This window comes from Impatiens glandulifera, chromosome 1, assembly GCF_907164915.1.
Source record: "Impatiens glandulifera chromosome 1, dImpGla2.1, whole genome shotgun sequence".
In the NCBI taxonomy this organism is placed as follows: Eukaryota; Viridiplantae; Streptophyta; class Magnoliopsida; order Ericales; family Balsaminaceae; genus Impatiens; species Impatiens glandulifera.
The window spans coordinates 80,017,297-80,031,874 of NC_061862.1; positions in this window are offsets into that span (position 1 = coordinate 80,017,297).

A 14,578-nucleotide genomic window follows, 5' to 3' on the forward strand; every position below is an offset into this window, starting at 1 on the left:
AAAAAAATATTACTTTTTAAAAAATTTAACAAAAAAATATTATTTAATACTTTAATAAATTATACAGATAATTTTATATAGAATTGAAATTATTTAAATAAATTTTAAATAAAAAAAATAAAAAATGGTTAGAACAATTTAAAGAAGATTAATATTTTAATTAATAAATTAAGTATTATTAAGATAATAAAAATAAAATAATAGATGATTAAATAAGAATTAAAAAAGTTTTTGAAAAAATAATTTAATCTTATTCAACCATAATTAAACATTATTTTATAGTCCCTTCAATAATATTACTAAATTTAAATTAATTAAAATATGAATATATTTTTTTAAAATAAATTTTTTAATTATATATAATTCTTTTAGATTTTTTTATTAAAAGGATGACTAGTCAAAATCAATACCATTAACTTTTTATTTATTAATAAATTCAAATTTATTTAAATAAACAATTATAAATATGATATTTAAAAATAAAAGCTAATATTCTAGCTAGGTTTGATGATGAACGCTTCTTTAGCTTTCTGTAGTGACAGACCTGGCCTGGTAATCTCGTTTGGTACGTCAAAGTTTTTCATTATTTTATTTTATTTTTCTTTATTGTAATAAGTTTGTTTGAATAATTTATTTAAATAATTCAAATTAATTAAATATTATTTTTTATTATTATTATTATTACATTGCTTAATTTATTAAAAGTATTTTTATTTTAAGTTATTATTTTTAAATAACTCAAATTATTTTAAAAATCTGCCTTTTGCTTCTGCCCTCATTTTCTTATGTATATATAATAGTCCTACATTTTAATATTAGTCATAAAAGAATATATAAATTCTCAAAACAAACAAACCCTTAGTCCCTCCTGTTCGTTTTAAAGCCACGCGCTAATCCATCTGAATCACACTAGCTTCTCATTATTACTCTCTTTCCATTCACATATATTTTTAATATTTATTTAATAAAGCAATATAGATGTCAGTTGATGTTGAATTTTATTTTAAATTTTCTCTATCAAATTATTTTATTTTATTAAATTTAAATTTAAATTTAAATTTTAAATATAAATATAAAAAATATTTTGATAATTTAATAAACAAATAATATATATTTTATGATTAATCTATAGAAACATTGTTTTGATGTTATATTATTTAAAAAAAATAGTTAAAAACAAAACAAAAATTATAATAAGAGAACTTTTAATAAAGATACTTAAAAAAAAATAAACATATAGACGTTCAATTCTAAGATTATTTTCATTTAATTAAGGTTCTTATTATCAATGTAAATGAACATTGAGTCTATGGTTAATACATACTTCAAATATATTTCAAAATATTATTTTATTTAAATAAAATATTCAAAATAAAATTAATAATTTTTTTTAAAGTAATTGTCCAAATCAGGCGTTTCAAATTTGGCCATTATTTAGTCACTAAGGCCTTGTTTGATTAGGGTTTTCTGGAATTTTACAATTTATTTTATAAAAAAATTATCTATCACATCATTATTGTATCAAATCACTCATATTACTACCTAAATTGTTTTTACTTTATTTTTATTAAATTTTAAATAAATTAAAAATATTTTTAAAAAGAAACAAATTAAAAATTCAAGTAACCTATTCATTTTTTTTCTTAAAAAACAATATACTTACTTATTGGACAAAAAAGAGAAAGAAAAAAAAAAGTCAACAATATTAATAATTAAGCATGCATGGTCTCCTCTCTCTCTCTCTCTCTTCGAAGGTCTAGGTAGCTAGACAGAGAAATAGGTAAGAGATACATATCCATACTGGATCAACCTACCGCATATTAAAGACCCTTTATAACTTTAAATTTTATTTAATTATTTTTAAAAATGGTGAATTATATAACAAAAGTTATTTTTTTTATCTTAGTTATTTCAAGTTTTTATTGATTAGAAAAATAGAAAAATGACATGGAGAATTATATAACAAAATTTGAGTGTACCCTCTTAATATTGTTTGTCGGTTCCTTCCAAGTGTCATTATTTTTTTACTTTTATAAATGAAAATTTTTCATTAATATAAGATCATGAAGTTATATATTGAGTTAGATGAATAATTTTTATCCTTGTTTTAACCAAAATGTATAACAAACTAGCTAGATAAGATTAATATTCGATTCTCCAATATATTTGTATTATAATCCGGTAACTTATTTTAACTTCTTCTTTTAGATATCTTTTTTGACATTTTTAATTTGCAAGATATATTTTGGTCCATATCTATAATGATAATTCATAGGATCATAATAAAAAAATAGTTGATTAATGTTGATTGGTTGATTTATAGGGACCATTCCTAAGGTAGCATGTAATATGCATTCGAGACCATTAAAAAAATCATTATTCACTGGTAGAAAAGAGGTATCAGTAAGAGCGAAAACCGTTACTGAAAATATCAAATGTCGTTACTGATACCTATCTTTAACGACAAATAAAACCGTTATCATTCGTTACAAAAAAAAACGTTATTGAAACTTCTCAAGCATCAGTAACGACTTTCGAAAGCCGTTATTGATAGTCATTGGACAACAGTAACGGTTCTAGCCGATTTAAAACCGTTACTGAAAAACATTCAACATCAGTAATGGTTCTTAAATATCGTTACTGAAAATAATCGGACAACAGTAACGGTTCTAGCCGCGTTAAAACCTTACTGAAAGGCATTCAACATCAGTAACGGTGTTCGAAAGCCGTTACTGATGTCTGTGAAGTTTCAGTGACGGATTCTTGTTTATTAAACCGTTACAGACAAACTTATAGTAACTGTTTTTTAATTCATAAAACCGTTACTAAACAATAATCGTTTTTTTTCACATATTTGTACCTATATAACAATCATTAATAACCAAAACCAAAACCACAATCATCAATAACCAAAAACCAAAAACCACAATCATTAATTTAAAACAACAATCATTCACAAATTACAATCATATCATAAATCCACAAAAACATTAATTAACGTACTTCAAATAACACATAAATTTCAAAAACTACATAAACCTTCAATTAACTAGAATTCAAGTGGGAGGGGAATCATCACTAGTCGGAGGGGCATCATCTCTAGTGGGAGGGGCAGGTGGACGTGGAGGGCGAGCGTTAACGGGAATCAAGGATAATATGAAGTTCATCTGCTCCCTCATCTCAATCATCTCATCACGCATTCTTTCACGCTCTTCAGATGATTGTTGTCTCTCCTTTTCTGCTTCTTCACGCTCCATTTGACGCTGCCTTTGTGCTTCTTCACGCTCCATTTGACGCTTGAATAATGCTTCTTCGCGCTCTCTCCGTGACTGAAGTCTCTCCGCTTCACACTCCTCTCGCATTCTCTGTATCTCCTCAAGTAAAACTTTGTTTTCTCCACGGAAATGTTGTGTGTCATTGAGCGGTGTACTAGAACCCCCACGAGCATTTTCTCTAAAAGATGTAGGTGTGACACCTGAGTCTATACCCAAGACTCGCCCATGTCCATGAGACCCGAACGCATACTCAGCCAACTGCAGGTCATTCCTAGTCGGGTCTTCTTCTATAGCAGTTTGTAAGGCAGTCTACAAACACAAATTACATTTCATTACAGACATAAAATAAATGAAACTAATAAACACGACTTACCAATTTTTCTTGAATAATAGGGGGACCTCCGGATTTGGATCTTGTAGAGTTGGTTTTTTCGTATAAGTGTGGAGAAATAATTCAGCAAAATTAGACGAAGTACTTGTAGTCTTCTCCTGTTCAAATTTAATAATTGATAAAAACGTAATAATATTATAAACTTTGTTATTCAATAATAAAACAAACCATTTGCCTCTCCACTTACGAAAATGAGATACTGCCCGCATGATTCTTGTACACAACACGCGACCTATATTGCGCATTCACATTACTTGTTTTATGCAAATAAGAAAAGATTTGTGTTTAATGAATGATTAATGTAAGAGTTCTTTATAAAAATTGACTTACCTTGAACTCCGAAGTGAAAAAGCGACGATTAAGAAGATAATGCCAATCACTTAGTTCAATCTCCAGAGAGGGATTTGCCCTGATCGTTGCCTCGTTACCTTCACGAGCTTTAACGTACAAGGTGTTCCATTGACATCTCCATCTATCCCATAATTTGTTAGCTTGAAATAAACCTTGTTTACGATAGTTGTTGATGTCCTCCCCCACAACCTCGAAAGGATCCTAAAAAGTTAACATTAAAATACAATTATAGATTGTGATTAATACATAAAAAATAATTATATAATAAGTTACCGTGATAGTCATCCATATATGATCTAGTTGTGTAGAGCTCAGGTCCGACCAACGCAAAGTCATGTGAGGTAGTGCATTGAAGTCTCGAATGACACTCCCAATATGCCTCGACCGCACTGTCCTATTCTCGCATATGGGCTTACCATCTACCGGGTTAAAACGAAGAGTCATCTTTTGCCCCGCTTGCAATCTACCAACTACTATATTTTTGTTCTTACCTCGTGTCCTCCTTCAAATAGATCCTAAAATTAAACACAAAATTATATAAGATCATAACAAAATACTTAATCAAACACTGTTACCTCCATCTTGCTCCTCGGACGGGGGTTCTGTCTCATCATCATCGAGGTTAGTGTTTGGTACACTATAAACGTTCATGACATCATCAAGGTCCAAATCAAGCTCCCTGATAGAGTTAAGTAGTTTCAAAGGGTCTTCTGAATGCTCCTCGGTCCTCTGTACAAGGTCGTTTAGCGCTGTTAAAACCCTTACCTTGTATTCTTTTAGGTGCCATGTTGCAAATATTTTATGTAATGTTTATAAGAAAAATATACAAGTAACCCTTAATAGAAATAATTCAACCTTAATTAGAATAACGGGGATTTATTGGTGTCACAATTTTTCATTCAAGCTTTGATGCCATATCTGTAAAGTAAAAGACTTGTTGTGCTTGGCTTAATAGAAATAATCTAACTTAGCATTCAATATTATTTAACCTAACATGCAAATTATCCACTAACCTAACATCAATACTCTACTAACAATCTAACATTGATTGTAAATAAGAACTAACATGAATTTTGAAGTGCAAACTACAATCCACAGCAGCAAAGACAATGGCAAATTCAAACAGCAAGAATAGAAATTAATACAACCTGATTCAACAGTTCAAACGCAAAAAGTGATAATGAAAACCTGATTCAAGAATTCAACATAAGAAGAAGTAACATGATTGAATACCTGATTCAACCGTTCAAACGGTAGTGAAGGACGAATTCAACAGTTCAAAAGGGTAAATTCAGAATTTATGCAAAACTAAATCAAATAATGGTATCACAAATAGATTGCAATAAGATAATCAAATAAAGAAGAAGAAATATAACTTACCTGTAGGCGGCGACAAAAGGTGACCGGAGAAATAGGCGGACGATCAACCCGCAGAGAGAATGGGAGGAAGAAAATAGAGAAGAAAACTTACCTGATTGGCGGCGACTTCAACAAACGGGCGGCGACTTCAACAAATGGGCAGCGCTGATCGGGAAGAAGAGGAGAAAGCGCGGAGGAAGAAAAGAAAAGAAAGAAAGGAAGAAGGAAAAAAAGAAAGAAGTCGTTCGCGAGTTATTATAGACTATCTGTAATGGTTTTCTCAATAACCGTTACAGATAATATAAGAGAAGTTGAAAAGACGGTTCACTATTTGTAACGGTTTTCTCAATAACCGTTACAGATACTAGAAGAGAAGATAAAAAGACGGTTCACTATCTGTAATGGTTATTGAGAAATTTGTTACAAATACTATATTAGTAACGGATAAGGGCCCAATATCTCAATAGCACCTTTGTCTAAAGCTTCGAATGTGGAAGAAAACCGTTACTAATAACCTTTTCCAAAAACTGTAACTGAAGCCTTATCTGTAACGGTTTTCTCAATAACCGTTACAGATACTAATAGTGAAGATGAAAAGACGGCTCATTATCTATAACGATTATTTAGAAAACCTTTACAGATACTATATTAGTAATGGCGTTGGAAGAAAACCGTTACTAATAACCTTTTCCAAAAACTGTAACTAAAGCCTTATCTGTAACGGTTTTCTCAATAACCATTACAGATACTAATAGTGAAGATGAAAAGATGGCTCACTATCTATAACGATTATTTAGAAAACCTTTACAGATACTATATTAGTAATGACGTTGGAAGAAAACCGTTACTAATAACCTTTTCCAAAAACTGTAAAGTGGTGCAGTATCAATAATAGTTATCCTAAAACTGTTACTGATACCCTTAATTCGAAAAATAAAATTTAAGTCGCTATTATCCGTAACGGTGAATCCTTATATCCGTTATTATAAATTTTTAACAGTAACGGCTATATAAGACTGTTACTGATGTTCTCATAACAGTAACTGTTATAATAAACCGTTATTGATAAAAAGTATTAGTATGAGTGTTCGAGCGCCGTTACTAATCATTGTTACCGAAGACTTTTTTTCTACTAGGGATTATTCACCCATTTTATTTGTTCAATTCATTTATAAAAATAAAAATATTGCAAATTAATTATAAATAGAGAACAAATCCAAAAAAATGAGAGGTAGCTAGGGGATGTCAAGAATGGATTCCTAGCCGCCTCTTTTTTCTTGTCCCATCCATAATAAAGTTAATAATTAAGTTGGCAAATGTATAATAATTAATTAAAATATTTGTGTTATGCTACATTAAATAATGTAAAATATGTATTTTTCTACTCTCTTTTTTTTTGTAGTCACAGTTATTCTTTAGATTTTATTTAATCTTAATGATTATAAACTAATTTCTAAAGAGGACATATAAATCATTATGTTTTTTTTTTTTTGTTTTTTTAAAAAGAGAGAGATGTTTATGATTTCAATTATGAGAACACCTAATGTTTTAGAATGAAAAAAAATGAAAACTCCTATTATTTTATAAAGTGTATGTACTTTTGTTTGGTGAAAGAGTGTATGCCTAACTATTATTATAGATTTATTTTATAAATTGGTAGTTATAATAGTGATTTGATTCTAATGTGATATTATTAATTAATTTCATTTAATAAAAATATAATTGTATGAAATTATTGTTTATATAGTACTAAATACTAGTTTGATTTATCGTTCTAATGTGTTTGGTATTATTCAACTTATTTTAATTGCTATAAAGAGTATATTTAATAGGTTTATAATCTTTTTAAATTATACAACTTATTCGTTAAACGTTAATGTATATTTAATTTTATTTATACGTAGTAACTTATTCACTAAACTATAACGATTTATTATGGCATCGATGTTATAAGTTGAATAGCTAAAATTTAATAAAATAATATTTGTCAACATTTAAAATGAGATTGAAAAATGTATGGGGATCAAAATATTTCATACACATCAAAGGAACATCTCCTTACCTTGAGTATGATATAATTTGATACATTAATAAATTATCATATTCCTTGATTAATTAAATATATAATTGACTTCCTTATATCAATGTAACATCTACCATTTCTACATGCATGCACTTCCACTCATTAACATGATGATGTGCACAATCAAATAAATAAATAATAAATTAAGGCTTAGAGTTTGTTTGATTTTCAAATAATTTATTGTCCTATTAAACATCATTTTTTCATCTAATTATTAAAATTATCAATTAAAATATAATTTATTTTAAAAAATTTTAAAATAATAAAATTTAATTTTATCTAAATTAATTATCCAAATAAAATGAATCAACCCTTTTTTTTTCTTTCAAATATTTCTTTTTCAAGAAAGATCAAACAAGCTCTTATATATATTGGACGTCCATGCATGTATCTCTATCGCACGTGTGGACTTAAAGACACTGGGGCCTCTTAAATACAACAACATATATAGATGTGATTTTTTTTAATACAATCAATTGATTATTGATGTGATATATAAATATATATATATAATTTAATAACATTTATAATAAATTGAATTATTTATCTGATTTCTCCTCTTCCCAAATTTGGAGAAGACTTTATTGGTCATTTTCTCTATTTATGTACAAATTTAGACAATTTAAATATATTTATAAAAAGGTAAAACTTTAATTCTCATTAACCTATTTTATAGCTAGTAAAAAGTGGGAAAAATTCATTAAAAAGAACACAAATATAAAGATTTATGAATGATGATTGATTGACTACAACAATTAATTGATCATCATAATGCATTTTCTACCATACTCTCAAAAATAAAATAAAAAATTTTAAAAAATCATCTATATGCGTCTAATTTGCAAACTCAATTTTTTAAAAAATAATAATTTGGTCCTCTAACTTTTAGTGTAGGTAAGTTTTATATATTTAATTATATATATATATATTATATATATCTTATATTTTTTTACATCTTATATTTTTTACATTGCTTTATTTAATAATATTTAATTTGTTTATATTAATAATATTATTTGTTTTAATTTGATTTTTAATTTAAAATGAAACTCCCAAACTAGCACTAAAATTTGAAAGGGTAATTTTTTTCTATTAAGTTGAACTAAAATATACCCCACAGTCATGTCCCGTAAACGATTTCAAATAAAATAGAACCTGTGACGACATTTTGGTTTTTTTAAACAGAACTCTTACCACTAAACTATCTTGATAAGTTTAAGAAAATAATTTATAAATAATGATTTGTGAATCAATATATAGCCTAAAAAAAATAGATATACAGAAAAATATTGAATAACACTAATAATTATTAAATTAAATTATGATTGAATTAAAAATAACACGCCATAAATGAATACGTCAGCTATATATAGATAAATGTGAATCTTTTTAAATATATTTATCTTATTTGGGTTTATCCAAAAAGGTCAATTACAAGGAATTAGCCAGTTAGGTGTATATATTTAATTAATGTGCAATTAGATGCCTATATTAAATTATATTGTTAAAAAATACCCATATCTTCTTGGTGTTAACAAAGATGATTAATTAATTAATCTCAAAGGTTCTTTTTGGTAATAATTTATATCAACTTGACAATGGTGGTATCCTACTCCATGTAAGCTAGCTATATATAGATTATTTGACGAAAACAACCCATCATTTTATATCATTTATATTAGTAAGTCACGAGGTGGATATATATAGGGGTAAGAGTGGAATTTCAATAATGCTTAGACAAATTAAATATTCTTTTTACACATAAAAAAGCCTTATTTTCTCCTTAAAAGCAAAATCAACTTCTTGTTTAACCAAAAGGCATGAAAAATTAAGGAAAAGGAATCCATCCAAATAAATCAACTTAATTATATATATATAAAATGATTTGAAACACATATACAATGACTCAAATATTAATTTAGATTAGATAATTTTTCCAAATAAAATTCAACCTCACTTAAATTTTAAATCAAAGTCCACAGATAAGCCTTAATAATCGAACAAAAATTAATATATGTAGATCTGCATTGCATTATTATGTTTTTCTAAATACATATTATTTGTTTCCTTCATTTTTTCAAACAAACCTAATTATTTTAAATCCAATTTTAACTATAACTTTTCGGTCTGATTATATGTATAATTATATATATATTAATAAATTCAATGATATTTTTTCATTTAAATTCATTTTCATTCAAATATTAAATGTTTTTAAATAATAAAAAGTTACAGTTAATATTTGGCGCTGAATATAGTTATAATCAATTATATAATTTAAATTTATTTTTGAATAAGATACTTTGACAAAATAAAAAAGTATTTTTACATAAATTTATTTATGTTTTTTTTTTTTTAAATTAAGTCCCAACTTCAAATTCATCTATGTTTGGGTTTATGAGAATAAATTTAGTGTAATTGTAATGGAAATAATATTTGATTAGGGATGAATTAAAAAAAAATGATAATATAAGGTTTACAAAAACTTAAATAGAAAATGATAAACTCAAGACAATGCATGGGTGGTTGTAGAAGACTAGTAATCTTGAATTGACCTGACCTTATTAAGGGAATCACTTATCCTTGTATTTAATTACATACTTTTCAAATAATGCAAGGATAGATTAACATTCCTAATTATTCAACTAATAATTGATATTCTTAATTCATTTTTTTCAAATAAAATATTTATGACAATTTAAGTAGAAGAAAACCAAATTGTTCTACTCATGTTGCCAAGTCAACATTTGCTATTTTGAAACTCATCATTTAACACAATGAGATCTTATCCTTTATAACCTAAAAGAAATCATATTTAGTTAATTCTCTAACAAAAAAATAAATGATTTATTTTTTAAATAGATTATCAACGGGGTGACGTTCTAAAATGTAAAATTTAATACCGTGAGATTCCCTCCATCGAACTTGTCATAACCACTTTTGTTCTTGTTTTTAAGAATCAAATTAGGTCTTTAGAATGGAGGTTGATTGGTTTGGGTCATGCCATTATATATTATTTAATTTTGTTATATATTTCTTTATATTGTTTTTCTTATAAATGAATATAAATAATAATATTAATAATGATGATGGGTCATGTTAATAATATTGTGAATGGCTATTAGTTGTTGCCTGTTGGGTGCTTTTGTTGCCTAGCTTACTTATCTTAGCTTGATCATAGACCATTGTTAACTCTTTTGTAATGACCCACACAATAAATACCCTCAGTCCACACATAATAATAATAATAATAATAATAATAAGTGATTTATTATATTGATTTTTGGTGTATTCAATTCTACTTAAAAGTAATTTTATACATACCCTTTAAAATAATGAGAGTTAATATTTCAAACTGAAATAATATTTGGGTGAAAACATTCGTAATTGTAATTGTTATATTTAGAGCATTATTTCATCTAAATTAATATTAAAACGAGAAATTGAAAAATAAAGTTTTTAAATGAATTTGACAACAAAAAATTAGTTCAAACTCAGATCTATTTTGGTATATAAGTATTTTCAAACAAGACCATTTTTATTTACTAGTTTAGAGTTTTTAAATTAAGTTAGTTAAGTAAATTTTAAGAACTTAACATAATATTTTGATATTGATCAATAAAGATATTAAAATATATTTTTAAATAAAAGTTATTTTTATCATTTTAACTGAATAACTTTTAAATTATTTTGTTAATTTTACTCTACCTAATCCGAAGATGTTAGTTAAATAACCCATATCATTTCAAATAATTAACTTTATCATCAAATAATATCACATCAGTCCATAACTTGATTTGAGGCGTGATTATAATCACTAGCATTTAGTCCTTGCATTTGCACGATTAATAATAAAAAAAACGTGAAAAAAAATTACGGATAATATTTTTAATTTTATTTTTAACCGTTTTAAGTTTATAGGTGGGTCAACCCACAATCCGACCCAAATATCCATTTACTCAACATCATTATATATATATAGATTAGTTAGTTAAAAAGTTGAACTTATATTAATATTAAAACGTCCCGCATTTATCAAATGTGGTTTTGAATTTAAAATATAAAGTGTTTGTAGCCTAGTTGGTTAAAGAGTTGTATTTGTCTTGTTAGGTTGCAAGTTCGAACATACTTTTAACATTTTTAATTTTATTTTTAACCGTTTAAATTTAAAGGCGGGTCAACCCACAATCCAACCCAAGTATCCAAATTAACCGCAATACTTGACCCGACAATCCGGACACTTTAAAAATTAAGCATCATTATATATATATAGATTAGTTAGTTAAAAAGTTGAACTTATATTAATATTAAAACGTCCCACGTTTATCAAATTTGGTGTTAAATTTAAAATATAAAGTCTTTGTAGCCTAATTGGTTAAAGAGTTGTACTTGTTTTGTTAGGTTGCAAGTTCGAAACATATCTCTAGTATTTTTAATTTTATTTTTAACCGTTTTAAATTTAAAGGCGGGTCAACCCACAATCCGACCCAAGTATCCAAATTAATCACAGCTCTCGACCCGACAATCCGGACACTTTAAAAATGAAGCATCATTTTATATATATATATATATATATATATATATATATATATAGTTAGTTAAAAAGTTAAACTTATATTAATATTAAAACGTCTCGCATTTATTAAATGTGGTGTTGAATTTAAAATATAAAGTGTTTGTAGCCTAGTTGGTTAAAGAGTTATATTTGTTTTGTTAGGTTGCAAGTTCGAAACATACTTCTATATTTTTAATTTTTAAACGTTTTAAATTTAAAGGCGGGTCAACCCACAATCCGACCCAAGTATCCAAATTAACCACAGCTTTCGACCCGGCAATCCGGACACTTTAAAAATTAAGCATCATTATATATATATATAGATTAGTTAGTTAAAAAATTGAACTTATATTAATATTAAAACGTCCCACGTTTATCAAATTTGGTGTTGAATTTAAAATATAAAGTCTGTGTAGCCTAGTTGGTTAAAGAGTTATACTTGTCTTGTTAGGTTGCAAGTTTGAAACATACCTCTAGTATTTTTAATTTAATTTTTAACCGTTTTAAATTTAAAGGCGGGCGTCAACCCACAATCCGACCCAAATTAACCACAACTCTCGACCCGGCAATTCGAAAACTTTAAAAATTAAGCATCATTATATATATATATATATATATATATTAGTTAGTTAAAAAGTTGAACTTATATTAATATTAAAACGTCCTGCGTTTATCAAATTTGGTGTTGAATTTAAAATATAAATATTTGTAGCCTAGTTGGTTAAAGAGTTGTACTTGTTTTGTTAGGTTGCAAGTTCGAAACATACCTCTAGCATTTTTAATTTTATTTTTAACTGTTTTAAATTTAAAGGCGGGTCAACCCAAAATCCGACCCAAATATCCAAATTAACCACAGCTTTAAAGGCGGGTCAACCCAAAATCCGACCCAAATATCCAAATTAACCACAGCTCTCGACCGGGCATTACCGAACACTTTAAAAATTAAGCATCATTATATATATATATATAGATATAGATATAGATATGAGAAAAAATTATTTTTTTTTATTTTGGATAGATCACAAACTTAATCATTATATATATATATATATATATATCTTTAATTTGTTATGCTTTATTAACTATTACTTAATTTGTCTTTTTTAATACAAATGTGTTCCAAACAAGGCATAAAGTTTAGTGGAGGTGGAGCACGGATTTCAATAATAGTGCTGCTTTAAACTACTATCACGCGTGAGATCATTTCCTCATTATTAAATTTGATATTTTAATAAATTATGAAATATTTATACAAAAATTTACTAACATAAATTATTATGGGTATAATGTTCCAGTTTATTCCGTTTTTGATATAATTTGACGTTTAATTATAATTTTTTATGTTAATTTATTTCGTAAAATTATTGTAAAAAGTTATTACAGAAATGTTAAACACTCAAAATTAAACGTAAAATAACCTAAATAAGAAATAAAATTATAGTAACTTTTGTGTAACCTATTATCAGATAAGTTGAGAACAAATTATTTTGATAGATAACTTTAGAATAAATTTGATTCCGTTTATAAGAAAAGTTTATTTATTTTTATATTTGTAATAATATTTAATAATATTATATATATATATATATTTTATTAACTTAATTTTAAATATTAATAAATTATTTAAATTAAAAAATAAATTATTTTAAAATAAATTCTATTAATATATTAATTTTTATTAATACATGATTTTAAATTTTAGTTACAACAAACCAACATAAAAAATATATTAGAGGAAAGAGTATGTTTAAAAATTATTAAATAAAATTAAAAAATTACATATAAAAGTTTGTTTAGTATTTATTTTTTAAAATTTTGTTTCATAATATAATAGTATGCTATTTTTTAAAATATTTTGTTTATTTGTGTTATCTAACAAACTATAATTAATATTTTAAAAATAATATTATATTATTTTAAATAATAAATAAAAATTAGTTGAAAGAGAATATATACTTATAATAAATTTATCGGATGACCTTGTGTATGAAAAATGAATAGGTAAAAATATTCCTGGTTTTCTTAATTTTAAAATAACTCAAAAAAAAATTATTTTCTCAAATAATTTCCCATCAACTCTCATATAACTCATTTTATTAATTAAATATTAAAATACCATATATTTTAAATTATTATTTTATTTAGGTATAACAATAAATTTAAATTATTTTACTAAAAATAATAATTACTTACTCAAAATAATCAACCATTATTAATTTTTTCTCCTTCTAGATTTTAAAAAACTACCATATGCATTATATAGTATATATATTTAAATGTATGTTTTAGTATTATTATTTTATACAAATATATAAAAAAAAAATATTTTTTATAAAAAATAAAGAAAAAAAAAAGGGAAAAAAAATCTTAGAGCTTATTTTTTTTAATAAACTCAATCAAAATCAATTTTATAATTAATCACTTCTTAACTACCACATTTTAAATACTAAATACCTTCTATTTTAAATTATTATTTTTTATTTTATTTATATAAATCAATACATTTTTATTTTTTTTATCAAAAATAATAATCGTTTCTCAAAATCAAAATCAATCATTATTTT